We start from the raw sequence: 15702 nt of genomic DNA, 5'->3' as shown, positions 1-15702 counted from the left end.
ACGGACTTGGATCTACTCCACTTTACTTACCATCACAGCAGGTCAACAGCAGATCCATTTCATTGGCTCTGCACTCAGCTCTAGAACATATGGATTATGAAGATATATACATCAAGATGCTCTTCATTGACTACAGCCCAGCATTCAACTCTATCATCCCCTCAAAACTAATCACCAAACTCTAAGACCCAGGCCTTGATACCTTCTAATGCAACTGGATTCTTAATTTCCTCACTTGCGGACCCCAGTCAGTATAGATTAGCAACCAACATCTCCTCCACAATCACCATCAGCACAGGTGTGTGCTTATCCTCCTGCTTGACTCACTTTATACCAAAAATTGTGTGGCTAAATACAGCTCCAATGCCATATTTCAATTCAATGATGATACTACTGTTGTTTGATCGTGACCTCCAGTGCTGTTTGTGTGGAGTTTGCATGTTCTCCGTTACTGTGCGTTTTCCTCTGGGTGCCCAGGTTTCCCCACACATCCCAGAAGCACATGAGATTTTGTTTTGTAGTTAATGTTATCAGTTTTGTTATTGTGCCTTGGGCATTGTTATTGTTTTACCTTATTCTACCTCAATGCACTGTAATGATTTGATCTATATAAACAGTACGTAGGACAAGCATTTCACTGTATCTTGCAACTTGTGAGAACAATAAACCGATAGCAATGATTGGTCACTGTGAATTGTACGCAGAATGTAGGTCAGTGGCAAAATCTGAAGGTTGGGGTGGGGGGCGGGGAGGGGTTGGTGGCAATGCAGGAAGGAGAATGAAGAATGATGGGAAGGTGAGGTGAGGTGAGGGTTATTGTTAAAACGGTGCTTGATGATTGGTCCAGACTCTGTAGGCTGAGAGGTCCATTTTCTGTGCTGTATCTTACTTTGACTGAGCTAAGAACTATGAAAAAAAACAAGATGGTTCCCTTAAACCCAACTGCACAAAAGTGTACAAGAACCACTTGGCAATTTTTCCAATCACAAACAAGAGAAAATCTGCAGTTGCTGGAAATCCAAGCAATACCCACAAAATGCTGGGAGAATTCAGCTGGCCAGGCTGGACTGGATAAAAGTAGTCTTTTTTTCCCCATAGAGGCTGCCTGGTCTGATGAGTTCCTCCAGCCTTTTGTGGGTGTTTCTTGGCAATTTTTCCAGATGGGTCAAGTCATTCCAGTGCTTTGTCACAAAGTGCACCATCTCAAACCTGAAAGCAGTTAGTTATCTCTGGCTTGCAATTGTGCAAGAGCACGTCAATTGTTCATCATATTATCGAATATTTCAATCAACCCATTATCACATGATTACTATTGGATACAGCGAATGTGCCTCAAAGAAAGAAGTGCCCTTCTTCCAAGTGCTACTTAATTTAAAGCTGCTGGCTTAATGTGGTACAAATATGAAACAATTCTGAAAACCACAGTGAGAGATGTTGGTATTCATAGAGATTACTCCGGTGTTCCTGTTTGTATTAGCAGGTTTTCATGTATTAGAGAATATGATCAGAAAAGTGTGACCTACCAGGAAGAGTAGTTGAGGCCAAGTTGTTGAAGTTTTAAGAAACTGGTACTGTAATAAAAAAGATAGTATAGTTGTTATTTGGTAATAATCCAAAAATCCTTTATGGCCTGAATTTATTCAACAATCTTAAAATGTATAAACTTGTTTTTAAGTTTGGTTTGTTTTTATTTTTCCCTTTGTTTTGGTAATGCTTCACACCATAAATCATACACACCCAAGAGTACAGGAGCCTGACATTTCAATGAGCCCTTAAAAAAAATCATCATTAAATTCAATGTGGTGGAAATGATTATTTTTCCAGATACCTCACAGAAACAACTTGACATCATGTGCCTTACTCTTCTGAGTTTAATCCACACTTTGCCTCAAGACTTGCTGGGAGAGAGCCACACTGAAATGCATCATACTCAGTCCACTACTAGATTGTCCAAATTATCTCTTTGGAGGCTGCAACATCATGGTTAATTTGTCTCACCCAATTGTTACACGAATAATTTTCTTCCACAGAATAATAATGATGGAACCTAAAGCTTCAATTTCTTGGATGTCAACACCTCTGAAGATTTATCCTGGACTTAATATATTGATGGCAATTACGAGAAAGCAAGTCAGCAGTTATATTCATTAAGACATTAAAGAGAATTGGTATTGTCACTGGAGACTCTAGCAAATTTCTACAGATTTAATTAACTCATTTATTGAGATACAGTGTGGAATAGGCCCTTCCAGACCTTTGAGCCGTGCCCTACCTATCTGCTCGCACACCCCTCCTCAATTTTAATCCTAGTCTTATATTGGGACAATTTACAATGCCTGTTTAACCTACTAACCAGTAAGTCTTTGGACTGTAGGATGAAACTGAACAGGACTGAACTCTGAAACAATAGTTCTGCACCAATCGCTCTGCTACCGTGGCACTCCAGGTGAACCATGGAAAGCATTCTGACAGATAGCACCTGTCTTTCTTGTTAATATTTCTTGCTGTATTTATAATAATTTTTTGAAAGTCTTACTGCAAACCAACAAATTTCATGATGAATGTCAATGGTAATAAACCTGATTTTGAAGTCACGACGATTTTTTGTTTCATTTTGGACAACTGACACCAAAGTTCTTTTTGCATCGCCATTATCGTCTTGCTTCAAATCAGCAAATTCTACACAGACCAAGAATCAGACATGCAATCTCCTGCTCCACATACAAAATACAAAAATAAACTCAAGAATATTATGTCAACACTATCAATCTATGTTAACGAACAGTATCAAATAGATTCCTTAATTAGAGTAAATGTTCATGGTCTCCACTCATGGAGAAATATGATCTACTGGCATCATGTGAGGGGCTGGGTAGCGTAGCTGATAGCACATCGCTACCACAGCGCCAGTGACCTGGGTTCAATTCCACTGCAGTCTGTAAGGAGTTTGTATGTTCTCCCCGTGACCGTGTGGGTTTCCACTGGGTACCCCAGCTTCCTCTCCCATTCCAGAGAGATACTGGTTAGAAGGTTAATTGGTCACATGCATGTATTTGGGCAGCATGGGCTCACTGGGCCAAAGGCCTGTCACTGTGCTGTATCTCTGAATAAAATGTTTTTTTAAAATCCAGTCGCTCCCACAGTTATTTTGGATATACCTCTTCCCACCATGTCACTTGTAGCAATTCCTCCACTGCTGCTGCATCTGATCTCAGCACAAGGCCTTCCACTTCAGAACATCTGAGATGTCCTCTTTTTGTCAGAAAATGGTGTTTCTCTTCCAGCACAAATCATACTGCGCTCAGCAGCATCTCCTCCATTTCCCGCATGTTTGCCCTCACCACGTACCAGCCCCTAACATAACGGGGATACGGATACCTTCACCTATCTCCCATGACTCCATTACTTCTACCATCTCCAATGGGATCCCACCACGAGGCACAACTTTTCCTCCCCTCACCTCCCTCCTGCATCTCCTCCATCTGAGGGATGTCCACACATTCCTCCGTACCAATCTCCTACCTGACACTTATTCCTGTGAGTGGCCCAAGTGCTACACCTCCTCCCTCACCTCCATTCAGGGCCCCAGGCAGTCCTTCCAGGTGAGGCAACACTTCACCTGTGAACCTGCTGGGGTCGTCCATTGTGCCTTGTGCTCCTGATGCATCCTCCTCTACCTTGGTGAGACCCACCATAATTTGGGGGACCGCTTTGTCGAGCACCTCTGCTCCATTCGCAACAAATGGAACTTCCAGGTGGCTAAAAATTTTAATTCCAATTCCCATTTCCCGTTCCAACATCCTGTGCTGAGATGAAGCCACCCTCAGGGTGGAAGAGCAAAACCTTTTATTCTATCTGGATAGCCTCCAACCTGATGGCATGAATATCGATTTCTCCTTCCGGTTGAAGATATCTTTCCTTCCTCCCCCTCCCCTCTTTCTCTATTCCCCAGTCTCATCCCTTATCTCTCCTCACCTGCCTATCACTGCTCCCTGGTTTCCCCCCCCCCCACCCTTCCCCTTCTCCTATGGTCCACTCACATCACCTTTCTTCTCCAGCTCTCTACCTTTCCCACCCACCTGGCTTCACTTATCACTTTCCAGCTAGCCTCCTTCGCCTCCATCCACCCTTTAATTCTGGCATCTCCCCCCTACTTTTTCAGTCCTGTTTATTCATTTCCATAGCTGCTGCCTGTCCTGCTGAATTCGTCCAGCATTTTCTGTGTGTTGCTTTGGATTTCCAGCATCTGCAGACTTTCTCCTATTTATGTGTTATTATCAGCTGGAATGTGACAATCTAAATAAAGCAGAGAAGTCTCACCCTGTTAACCATGCTTGTCTGTCAGGACTATAATAATAAGTTAACAGCAAGCACAACTGAGAGCAAAACTCTCAAACGTGAAACAGCTGCACACGCTCAAAAGCTTGATGTTATTAATTTGAGGGAACATGGCATTACCTAGTAACTTGATTGGGAGATTTCATACTGGATCATGTGGAAATGTTGTTTAAAAAAAACATTCCTTCTCACCTCCCTCTTATAAAACATGTTTCAAGCTTTCCATAAGACCATAATAGATAGGAGCAGAATTAGGCCATTCAGCCAATCGAGTCTGCTCCACCATTCCATCATGGCCAATTTATTATCCATCAATCCCATTCTCTGGCCTCCTCCCTGTAACATTTGCCACCCTTACAGATCTGCTTTAAATATATCCAATCACTTGGCCTCCACAGCCGTCGGTGGCAATAAATTCCAAAGATTCACCAACCTCTGGCTAAAGAAATTCTCCCTCATCTCTAGAGGAAACATCCTCTCCATGTCCACTCTATCCAGGCCTTTCAATATTTAATAGAATTCAATGCGATTTCCCCTCATTTTTCTAAACTGCAGTGAGAACAGGCCCAGAGCCATCAAATGCTTCTAACACGCTGACCCTTTCATTCCTGGGATTATACTAGTGAACCTTCTCTGTACACTCTCCAACGTCATCACATCCTTTCTTAGATAAGGGGCCCAAAACTGCTCACAATACTCCATGCTCCAGTTGCCGTTTCCTCAGCAAGTGAGATACCTCATTTACAGAAACTATGACCATTTTAGGCCTAGCAAAGTAGATATTAAATTTGCCCCTTGAGTGTGTTCTACCACTCGATAAGAGTATAGTTGATCTTTTATCTCGGTGTTACTTTTCTGCATTAATGCATTGACTTCCTTGCTATTTATTCATTTCCACAAAGAAGGGGTAAGCCTGGGTATGCAGCATAAACTCACTGTAGCTAAGACTCACCTGATACGTTTCCTCTTAGCTGTGAGAATACAGGTACCTCATCTTCCTCAAGAGCTTTCGCACGCCATATCATGGATGAATTGCAAACCCAAGTGAGCAGACAGTATACTGGACTATTGATATAACAAGTAAGCAATGAGCTACGACTCCAACTCCCCCTGTGCCTCCACCTAGTCAATATAACACCACTAAATAAAGGGTTCTGACCTCCCCAATTCAGTCAGAAGAAAGACTTGACATACTTCTTCTGTATTTGATATTGCTATTGGCTTATTATTATCACATGTATCAAGATACAGTGAAAAGGGCATACTGTTCTTACAGAGCAGATCATTACACAGCGCATTGAGATAGAACAAGGTAAACCAACAGCAATGAGGAATAAAGTGTAACAGCTAGAGAGAAAGCACAGAGCAGGTAAATAACAAGGTGCTAAATCATGACAAAGATAGATTGTGAGGTCAAGAGTCCAATTTATCATTCTAGGGAACTATTTACAAGTCTTATAACCATGGGGAAGAGGCTCCCCTTGACCCTAGAAGTACGTGCTTTCAGGCTTCTGTATCTTCTACCAATAGAAGATGAGAGAAGAGAGAATCCCAGAATGAGTGGAGTCTCTGATGATGCTGTCTGCCTTATCAAGGCAGAGAAAAGTATAGACAGTATAGGTCTGTTTCTGAGCTGTGCTGAGCTGTATCCACAACTCCTTAAGGCCTCCAACAAACCATGTCAGCGGCTATGGAAGTGGTCATTACCTTCATTCATACTCAAAATCCCAATGTTGTTCCAAGTTCCTTAATGAGTTAGACCAAATCTGACACCCACCAAAATGGGTTCCTCAGTATGCTTTACTTGTTAGAGTCTGCATTTTAAAAAATTGGATATGTTGCCATGGCTTACTTGCCTTTAGGCAGCTCCCTGAGATTGAACGTGACTTGCTTCCAGTCAGATTCTGTGGACTTCCGAGATGGTCATTGTCCTAATGTGGGAACTACAGACTTTTCCACATAGGATGTGTCGGACAGGGCGGGTGAGTGGCTAGTTTGTGAGAAGGCGCACCCTTTCCATATGTTATATAGTGTTTCTGTTTGTTCAAGGATCTCATGGAATTCCCATTGCTTCCTTTTCACCTGCAGTGGACATGGATCAGAGGCTTCCAGGAATCAGTGGAGTGTTTTATTTCTTCAAGGAGGTTTTGAGCACATCTTTCCATCCAGTATTCTCTGTAGCTGCAGCATGTACTTTAGGTCAGTATGGTGGTTAGTGTAACACTTTTACAGAACCAGCGATCCATGTTCAGTTCTGTCATTTTCTGAAAGGAGCTCCCCATACTCGTTTCCCTCTTTCACCTTCTTTTCATCTGCTCATCACCTCCCTCTGGTGCTCCTTCACCTTCCCTTTCTTCCATGGTCTTCTATTCTCCCCTATCAGATTCCCCTTCTCCAGTCCTTTATCTCTTTCACCAATCAACTTCCCAGCTCTTTACTTCACCTCTCCCCGTCTCCTGGTTTCACCTATCAGCTGCCACCATGTACTTCTTCCTCTCCTCCCTCCACCTTCTTATTCAGTCTTTTCCTCTTTCTTTCCAGTACTGACGAAGGGCCTCGGCCCAAAACATCGACTGTTTACTCTTTTCCAGAGATGCTGCCTGGCCTGCTGAGATCCTCCAGCATTTAGTATGTGTCGCATTAGATTTCCAGAATCTGCAGATTTTCTCATGTTTGTGATCTGAAAGGAGTTTGTATGTTTTCCCTGAGATCACATGGGAGTCCTTACTTTTCTCCCACATTCCAAAGACATTAGAGTTAGTGAGTTAAGAGTTAGTGAGTTAGTTGGTCACACGGGTGTAATTGGACGGCAAGGGCTCATTGTGCTGTATCTCAAAATAAAATAAGTACTTGACCATCTACCAGCCTCCATGATAGAAGCCATGTAAAGTACAATGATACAATAATACTTTCCTTCATCACTGAGGGATCAGCAGTAGAAACAGTGCATAGCTTTAATATCTTGGGCACCAGTAACTCAGAGGATCCATCCTGGGCCCAACATATTGTTGGAATCATCAACAAAACACACCAGTGGTCATACTTCATTTGGAGTTTGAGGAGATTTGGTATGTCACTGAAGAGTCTAGCAAAACTCTACAGGTGCAAGGTGGAGAGCATGTTGACGAACTGCATCGCTGCTTGGTATGGATGCTCCAATATACAAGACTGAAAGAGGCTGCAGAGGGTCATAGGCTCAGCCAGATCCATTATGGACACAACTCTCCCCACCATCAGGGACATCTTCAAAAGTTGGTGCCTCAAGAAGGTGGATTCCATTATCGAGGACCCTCACCATGAAGGACATGGTCTCTTCTCATTACTACCATTGGGGGAAGATTCTGGAATCCACACTCAATGTTTTAGAAACAGCTTCTTCCCCTCCACTATCAGACTTCTGAATAGTCTATGAACCCATGAAGTCTACCTTGTTCTTCCACATTTTGCGCTATTTATTTATTGTAACTTATAGTAATTGATATGTATTACACTGTACTGATATTGCAAAACAACAAATTTCGCAACATTTATCAGTGATAATAAACCTGATTCTGAATATCAATATGCGTCTCTCTCCCAATCAACCAACATCCATACCCCTCTACAGCCATCAGGAAGAAACTACAAGATTATTGCAGACTCTACAAGCATCAGGCTCTTGAACTGGTGTGAGTAATTTCACTCACCACAACTCTGAACTGATTCCACAACCTACAGACTCACTTTCAAGGACTCTTTACAACTCTGTATCATTCTTTTTTAAAATTTACATAGTGTGCCTTCTTTTGCAGATTGGTTATTTGTCAGTCTTTATGTATAGTTTTTCATAAATTCTATTGTATTTTTTATTTTCCTGTAATTGCAAGAAAATGAAACTCGAGGTAGTATATGGAAACATGCACATACTTTGTTAGTAAATTTTACTTAGAGATTTAGATCAACAATGAATCATTCCTAGGTTTTCTGAACTTCCCAAGGCATTATACAAGTTCCTGAACAGTGATAGAAGAATAAGAAGACTAATGGGTTGAGGAATGCATTGCATCAGTCAACTTGTTGAAAGAACATGTTGTGTTGGGTGAAAGCCAAACAATTATTGATCCAACTCCATCATTCTCCATAGAGTTAGGATCCTTGGTCTGACTTTGAGAAATTTGATGCGTGCTGATGTGAGCAGCTCATAAATGGTGTACTCTATTGGGGAGCATCTTTTGCACGGTTATACACTCTACCTACATCATCATGCTAACATAGGTGGTTCTACTGAATCTCTACATGACCCTCAAACACATGGAACACGCAATCTCCTTAAAGACAGTGGCAGGAATTGAACCCCAATCTTACAGCGGGTGCTGTAAAGTGTAATGCTAACCGCTATGCAACCGTGCCGCCTCAGTGTTCAAAGGAGTCAGCACACCCAGATGCTCTGTTCACTACCCTTCGATCCCCCAGCCCTCTATGTTGTTGTATCGCTAGTAGTCTGCCTCAGAAACCTGGCGTCCTGCATAGTAGGCTGCTCTTGCCAATAGCTGTGTGTCTGAACTTTTATTCCTTAAACCAACAGGAGAAGTTCTGAGTTGCAATGCCTCCTGCCTTGAGTGAGGGACTTAGAATGATTGAATTGCTACAGGAGTCTCTGGTGACTCCTAATGGTCAACTCCCAGTAGTCCTGTTCCCCTGCTCTTTCCCCAGAACTTCGTCTTATATGCCAATACATTCCTTGTTTGACTCATTGATTCTTTTCCACGGTTCTCATAGGCGTGAATTTTAAATCAAAATTAGTCTCTTAAGTAAAATGATATTTTCTCACATTCTTGTATGTTTTCTTCCAAGATGTTAAATCAGTGTTCCTCTGCTCTTTAACCCATCTATAATTGGGAACATTGACACTGAAATGTGCATGCTATGAACGGATACTACATGATGAACCTGTGCCAAGTTGTTATGAACCGCATGGTGTCCTGCTGTTCCAGATGATGTTTACCATTCATATTCATTTATTTATTAGTATTATAGAAAACTTATTTTTCCTCACCTTGAGCTGGTAAAACCTGAGGTGCGGGTATAGACAAGCATGCTTATCTCAGACTATTCTAGTGTTGTTTAGCATTGTGGCTTTGTGAAGATTTACATAGATTTTGCTGTGTAGCCCTAATTGGCTAACGCTATTGTGTAGTGACTTTAGGATGACACCAGTTGTAGTTATTACTATCGGGACAATGTACAGTATGTCTTGTTCATGTTCCAAAGTCTTTCAATTTCTCTTTTTAATTCAGCATATTTCTGGCGTTTTGTGCTTATTGATTTCTGTAAGTTATGTTTGTTTGGATTGGCTACGTCCTTTAAGTTAGTTGTTTCTGCTTGTTTATCCTGTATTACTACATTCAGACAGCTTTTATGCATTGTCTTCTCTGTAATAACAGGTCATCCATTATTATTATTCTGTTATAGAATCATAGAAAGTAAAGCACAGAAACAGGTCCTTTGGCCCATCTAGTCTGTGCCGGACCACTTAAGCTGCCATATCCCATTGAGTGAACTGGGGCCATAGCCCTTCATATTCCACCATCCATGTACCTATCCAAACTATGCTTAAGAATGGAAATCGAGTTTGCATGCGCCACTCGCGCTGGCACTTTGTTCCACGCTCTCATGACCCTCTATTTGTTTTCTTTTTCCTTTTTTTTGTATTTGCACAATTTGTGGTCTTTTGGACATTGTCTTTGTTTTCTCACTGATGCTTGATTTCCATGGTTTTTTTTGGGGTTTTTTTGTTTTACTGTGAATGCCTACAAGAAAATGAATCTCAGGGGAGGGTATGGTGACATATATGTACTTTGATAATAAATTTACTTGAACTTTGAGATGAAGACAATCAGAGTGGAGATCATTGGGTAAATAGTTGGCACATTTTCTCCAGCAACCATGGATGGTGCCAACATTACATTACAAAAGCTACCACGAATGGTTCATGACAGTGTTCTCCAATGTCACATACCAAAAAGCCACAGAGATCTCACGTCCTTATGAAATGCATGGTATCCATGAGTTTATGATGGGGAAAACCAGGCTTGTCTTGAGTTATAGTTCATTATTTACATCGCTTAATCTAAAATGTTTAATCTTCCTGGATGTTTTAATCTGGATATTTTTCTTAAGGTGGGGAACTGTAAGAAATGAAGTGAAATAATATTTTGCCTGGATTAAATGAAGGGTCTATATTGTCCATTAATTAACCTTCAATCAAAACATATTATCATGCCAACAAGACTTAGGTGCAAAGTTTCACAGTACCCTGGAATACTGCCTGTTGCAAACTGTGTAGAGTAAGGAGCAATCTAATTTAGACCTCTCCAAAATACATTGGTGATAAAAAAAACTTCAGACAGCTATTAAATGACATAGGACCATAACACATTGCAGCAGAATATGGCCTTTTGGCCCATCGAGTCTGCTGCACTATTCCATCATGGCTAATTCATCATCCCTCTCAATCCCATTCTCCTGCCTTCTCCTTGTAACATCTGAATCCCTGATTAGTCAAGAACCTATTAACCTCCGCTTTAAATATACTCAATGACTTGGCCTCCACAGCCGTTGGTGGCAATGAATTTCACAGATTCAGCACCATCTGGCTGAAAAATGTCCTGCTTTTCTCTGTTCTAAATGGATACCCCTCTGTTCTGAGTCTGTGCCCTCTGGCCCTAGACTCACCCACTATAGGAAATATCCTCTTCAAGTCCACTTTGTCCAGGCCCTTCAATATTCGATAGGTTTCAAAATGATCCCCTTTTTCCTACTCTCTGGCAAGTACAGGCCCAGAGCCATCTAATGCTCTTTATATGTTAACCCTTTCATTCTTGTGAACCTCCTCTGGATTCTCTCCAATGCCAGTACATCTTTTCTTAGATAAGGGGACCAAAACAGCTCACTTGGTACAAAAATGGAAAATTACAAATATGTAGTGTGACATTACATATTTAATCGAAATGATACAGAGAATTTTTGAGGAAAGCAACTATTTTCAACATTTATCAGGCCTGATTTTTCCTTAATTGGCTAATCAACTATTCACTAGTTTTATCTGCTAGCAAGTTAGAAAATTTAAAGTTTGGCTGTACATGAGAAAATTTCATTTTTTTATCTCAGCATATAAATGCCATTTCACAATGACAGAATTTGAGGGCTGAATGATTTAAGCACTTTAATATATCTTTTAATGTTGGCTTTGTATTTGTGACGAATGTGCTAATTATTGTTCTTTTGTATGTAGAATAATTGTTATAATTCTTAGCCTCTGATCTTGTAAAGCTATTTGATGCTTCATCAAAGTGATCATCGCAGTGGAATAACAGAGCAATACCTATTGCTTGTCACGTGGGCACTTGTCCTTCATCTGAATCTAGTCAGGAATCTGGCAACCATCAGCTTTTAACATTTTCATTCTATCACTTGGCGAGAACTCCATCAAATCTTTAAACCATCACCCCCTTTTAAAAAATGTATTCAACATCGTCTGTGAGGAGAATAAAGGGAATTAAAAGGGATAGGGTATTTCATGATTGCCGTGAACGTGACTTAGTTTGTAGATTGAACCTATACTTTAGGTATGGGAAGCATGGGTAGGCAGTAACACTCAGTCAGCTTTCTTTTTCTGTGCTATTATACCGAGAGGAAAGATACCAATAAGATTGAATGAGCACAGAGAAAATTTATACTGTCCGGACTCAGGGAGCTGGGTTATAGGGAAAGGATGAAGAGATTAGAACCTTATTCCCTAGAGCACAGAAGAATGAGGGGAGGTTTGATAGAGGTACTCAAAATTATGAGAGGCATCGATGAGATTTAAGTGCAAGTAAGTTTTTTCAACTGAGGATGGGTGAGACTAGAACTAGAGGTCATAGGATAAGGGTGAAAGGTGAAATATTTAAGTGAAACCTAAGGGATAACTTCGCTCTCAGAGGATGATGCAATTGTAGAAGGAGCTGCCAGAGGAGGTAATGGATGTGGCACCGATTGCAACACTTAAGGGAAATTTGAATAAATACATGGATGGGAGGGGCATAGAGGGCTGTGGTGCAGGAATAGGTCGATGGAACTAGGCAGAGTAACAGTTCAGCATGGACTAGATGGGCTGAAGGGCCAATTTCTGTGCTGTAGCACCCTGATTCTATTCTCTAATCTGTTCTCTATCCCTACCAATGTAAAAGCTGCACCAAACTAACCATATTTGCTTTTATCATTATAAAACTTTAACTGAATTTGATGGAGATAATTGGAAATATAGACTAATGTCAGGTCCAAATAGGATCAGCAGATTTTGTCAGGTGCATGGCAACTGTTTCAAATGTTATGTTGCATTAATATCATGCTCAATTATTTTGCTGGCAATAGCTCCTCTTTTTGAGAGTTTAAGTGTGTGTCTTTCTTGCAATAGCTTTATTGAAGTAAACTTTGCCTTACTGTTTTTTTCCAAATATGCCATCAGTATTTCAAATTAGCATCTGTAAAATCATGAAGCCGCCAGCCCAGATGCTTTCTTAATCAGAAAACAGAAAGGAGAACAGGAACAAATTAGTTCTTTTAAGCATTCACCTAATTATCAGCTTAATTCTATATGAAGCTGACTTTTCTGTTTTCCTAATTATCTACCCCTTTCCGTAGTTCAGTTTGATTCAACAGCCCCTTCATTAAAATTTTCAATGGATATTAAAATATATTTGTTTAATAAGATTTAGTAACATTCTCACTTGGTAAAATACAGCTCAATTTTGAAGTGAACCGTTGTGTCGTATTTTCATGCAACGGGCTTATTAAATTATGTTCTGATATGCCTTTTCTCTCTTGAAGGGAGGGTCAAATGAAGGCTGTATGAGGGGTCAAGGCACATGATATTAGGCAACAAAAAGGATTTAATCTCTAAAGCCATGTGCTATTTTAACAGTTTGAGAACCCTCTAATAAGGAACATTTATCAAGTTTGATTGATCGTATTCTTCCTTCTGCTATATAACCAGTCGAGTTTTATTATAACTTGCATCCTCCTGCTAGGATCATAATATTCTAAATGTGCCTTTCAAAGTTGTGCAGACCTAGTATCATGGTGAGAGGTCGGGGAGTATTTGCATTGTGCAAGAGACCAAAGCCCCAGAAGATTAGGGTTTTGGATAATTAGAGGAAGAAAGTGAAAATTCTCACAACATCAGATGCAATTCACGGATGAAATGTTCCGACATAAAGCAGAAAACATTCATTTCACTCTACAAGTTTTAACACTAGTCAACTTACAATAGATAAACCATAATCTGAACTGCAACTACACTAATCTTTCACTTATATTAAATATTTGGTGACATGTTCTGTGCTGGAATCCACCTTGCAACTCATTTTTTTTTTTGGAGAATTTCCATTCCAGGCTGCCCTTTTTTTTCAACTGTACACATAGTTCGCCACCAACACATCCAGTGGAAACCTCAGCCTTTCCCACGTCTCACAACAACCTTCTTGTTAACCTTCATGCTGCAGCCAGCTGCAAAGTAATCATGCTTATAAATTGCTCAAGTAACTCCCGTCACATAGAGGACAGGATTCCAGATAAATCGTACCAAGAATCATACAAGATCAAATTCAATATAATTTCTTTAGAATAAAGTATCCCAGATAACCAGAGACACATCAAAAGCATATATAAACACATATGGCACAAATAATTTACAGACAATATTTTTCTTTGGCATACAGCTTAACCTGTTTGCTCGGTAGAATATTTGAAAAAGGCAGTTTTTATATCCATCAATTCTCAGTCATCGGGTATTTCTCAATTCCGCTTTAAAAATTAAATATTCATTCTCCAATTTCTTACCCTGAGGGCTCTTTTTGTCACGTTCTGGCTTTAAATGAATGTTGTGACCCCTGTAAACAACAGATTTTTCTTCTAAACACCTGCCCGCGCAGATGATCGCAATGAATTGATGAAGCAGAGTGACTCATATCGTGTCATCCTATTTTGAGTTATAGTTCTCGTTAAAAATGTAGCACAGAACAAATTACCTGATAGACTTTTCCACAAAGCAAATGAGTAAATGGACTGTCATTCCTATTAACTGATAGTAGAGCAGCTCCTAGAAAGGCATTAGTCTTTATTGGAAAACACAAAAAACAGGTCAGACCAAAGGGACAGACTGTTCGTCAGGTCTCTCCCATTTCAAATGCACTGAATCTGAGTTTTAACACTTAGCCTTCAGTCCACCCACTCCTGACTCTAAAAGCATCATGTTTGGAGAAATAAAGAAAACAGGATATTCTAAAACTGTTGGCAGCTGAATTTAAAAATTCCCCTTCTGCATACATTTTTTATTTGCTCACTTGAAGTTGACTAACGACTGTGCCCTGCAAATAAGACACCGTTGGAAGATTAGCAATTAGCAGCTAGCAGTGATAAGCTAAGCACTCCTGATCTGAAGGTTTTTGGAAGTAATAGAGCACTAGCAGAGAGAAAAGAGAGGAAAAAGGCAAGAGGATTTCCGCTAAATCTAATCAATCAGGAATGCATAATAGCTTCCATGCAGAACTGCTGACACTGGGTCACCAGCTTCTGTGACCCCTAAACACAAGACCAGCACTACAAAAAAAGATGAGAGAATCCGAGCTAATTGTCTAGCAGTGCAGTGCTTTCTTCACTCTCACCCAGCAATACAGCTTCAACCACACCCGCACATTTCATGACAATCCAGTGAAACATCTTTCATCTTCTTTATTTTAATTATTTTTCCCTTTTCCCCCATTTAAACTCCCCTGTCTTACTTGCAAATGTGCAGCAACAAAGAAAATAATGCAATATCTAAATAAAAGCATATCTAAGCCAACTTTGTATTTAAATATAATTCACTGAGCCAATAAAAGAAAAATATAAGCAGCTCATTCAAGCTTGTTGTCATCATTTGATGTTTTTTCACTTACTGAAAACGCTCTTGACAGTAGCACCTCGCAGCAGAAGAGAAAGTTGCCAATGTTGCCAGATTATTTCTACTTTGCCACCAGCTGCTGCGCACTGGATGCAGATTAAAGCACTTTTAAACTCCAGAGCCTCACCATGTGACCAGGCAATCACTTGTGATGGGCAGAATAAATTATCAGACGAGCCGTGCACCCCCTAGCCAATGTTTAGGGAAGTGTAGCTTTTCTGGAAAAAAAACTCACCAGTGTCTGCCAAACCTCCTAGAACTCAGCCTCCAGACAAAAGCACAGAAGATAAAAAAAAATCTTCTCCTCATCTACACATAATACAAATATATATCTACTTTTGAATATTGCTGGAATAGAAGAGTTTTTTGATAGTGGGATGCTGGGGGGGGTGTGGTGTTGG

At 40.4% G+C, this 15702-nt stretch overlaps 1 protein-coding gene across 3 annotated transcripts in view; it reads right to left on the bottom strand.

Annotated features, from left to right (window-relative positions):
* cntfr (ciliary neurotrophic factor receptor) overlaps positions 1 to 15426 on the bottom strand; it is a 343443-nt gene extending 328017 nt beyond the window's left edge. Inside the window, exons 1-2 of one of the 3 annotated variants that reach the window (XM_063042795.1) lie at positions 15297 to 15426; positions 1524 to 1571 (exon numbers count right to left, since the gene is read on the bottom strand). The gene's annotated coding sequence lies outside the window, so the exon portion shown is untranslated. Of the gene's footprint in view, positions 1 to 1523; positions 1572 to 14199; positions 14208 to 15296 lie in introns of those variants that run through there. The other 2 variants (XM_063042796.1, XM_063042797.1) reach the window with 2 other exon arrangements.
* Between the last annotated feature and the right edge of the window lie 276 nt (positions 15427 to 15702).

The sequence above is a fragment of the Mobula hypostoma genome, chromosome 3, assembly GCF_963921235.1.
Source record: "Mobula hypostoma chromosome 3, sMobHyp1.1, whole genome shotgun sequence".
NCBI lineage: Eukaryota > Metazoa > Chordata > Chondrichthyes > Myliobatiformes > Myliobatidae > Mobula > Mobula hypostoma.
This window is presented reverse-complemented; position numbering and strand designations above follow the sequence as displayed.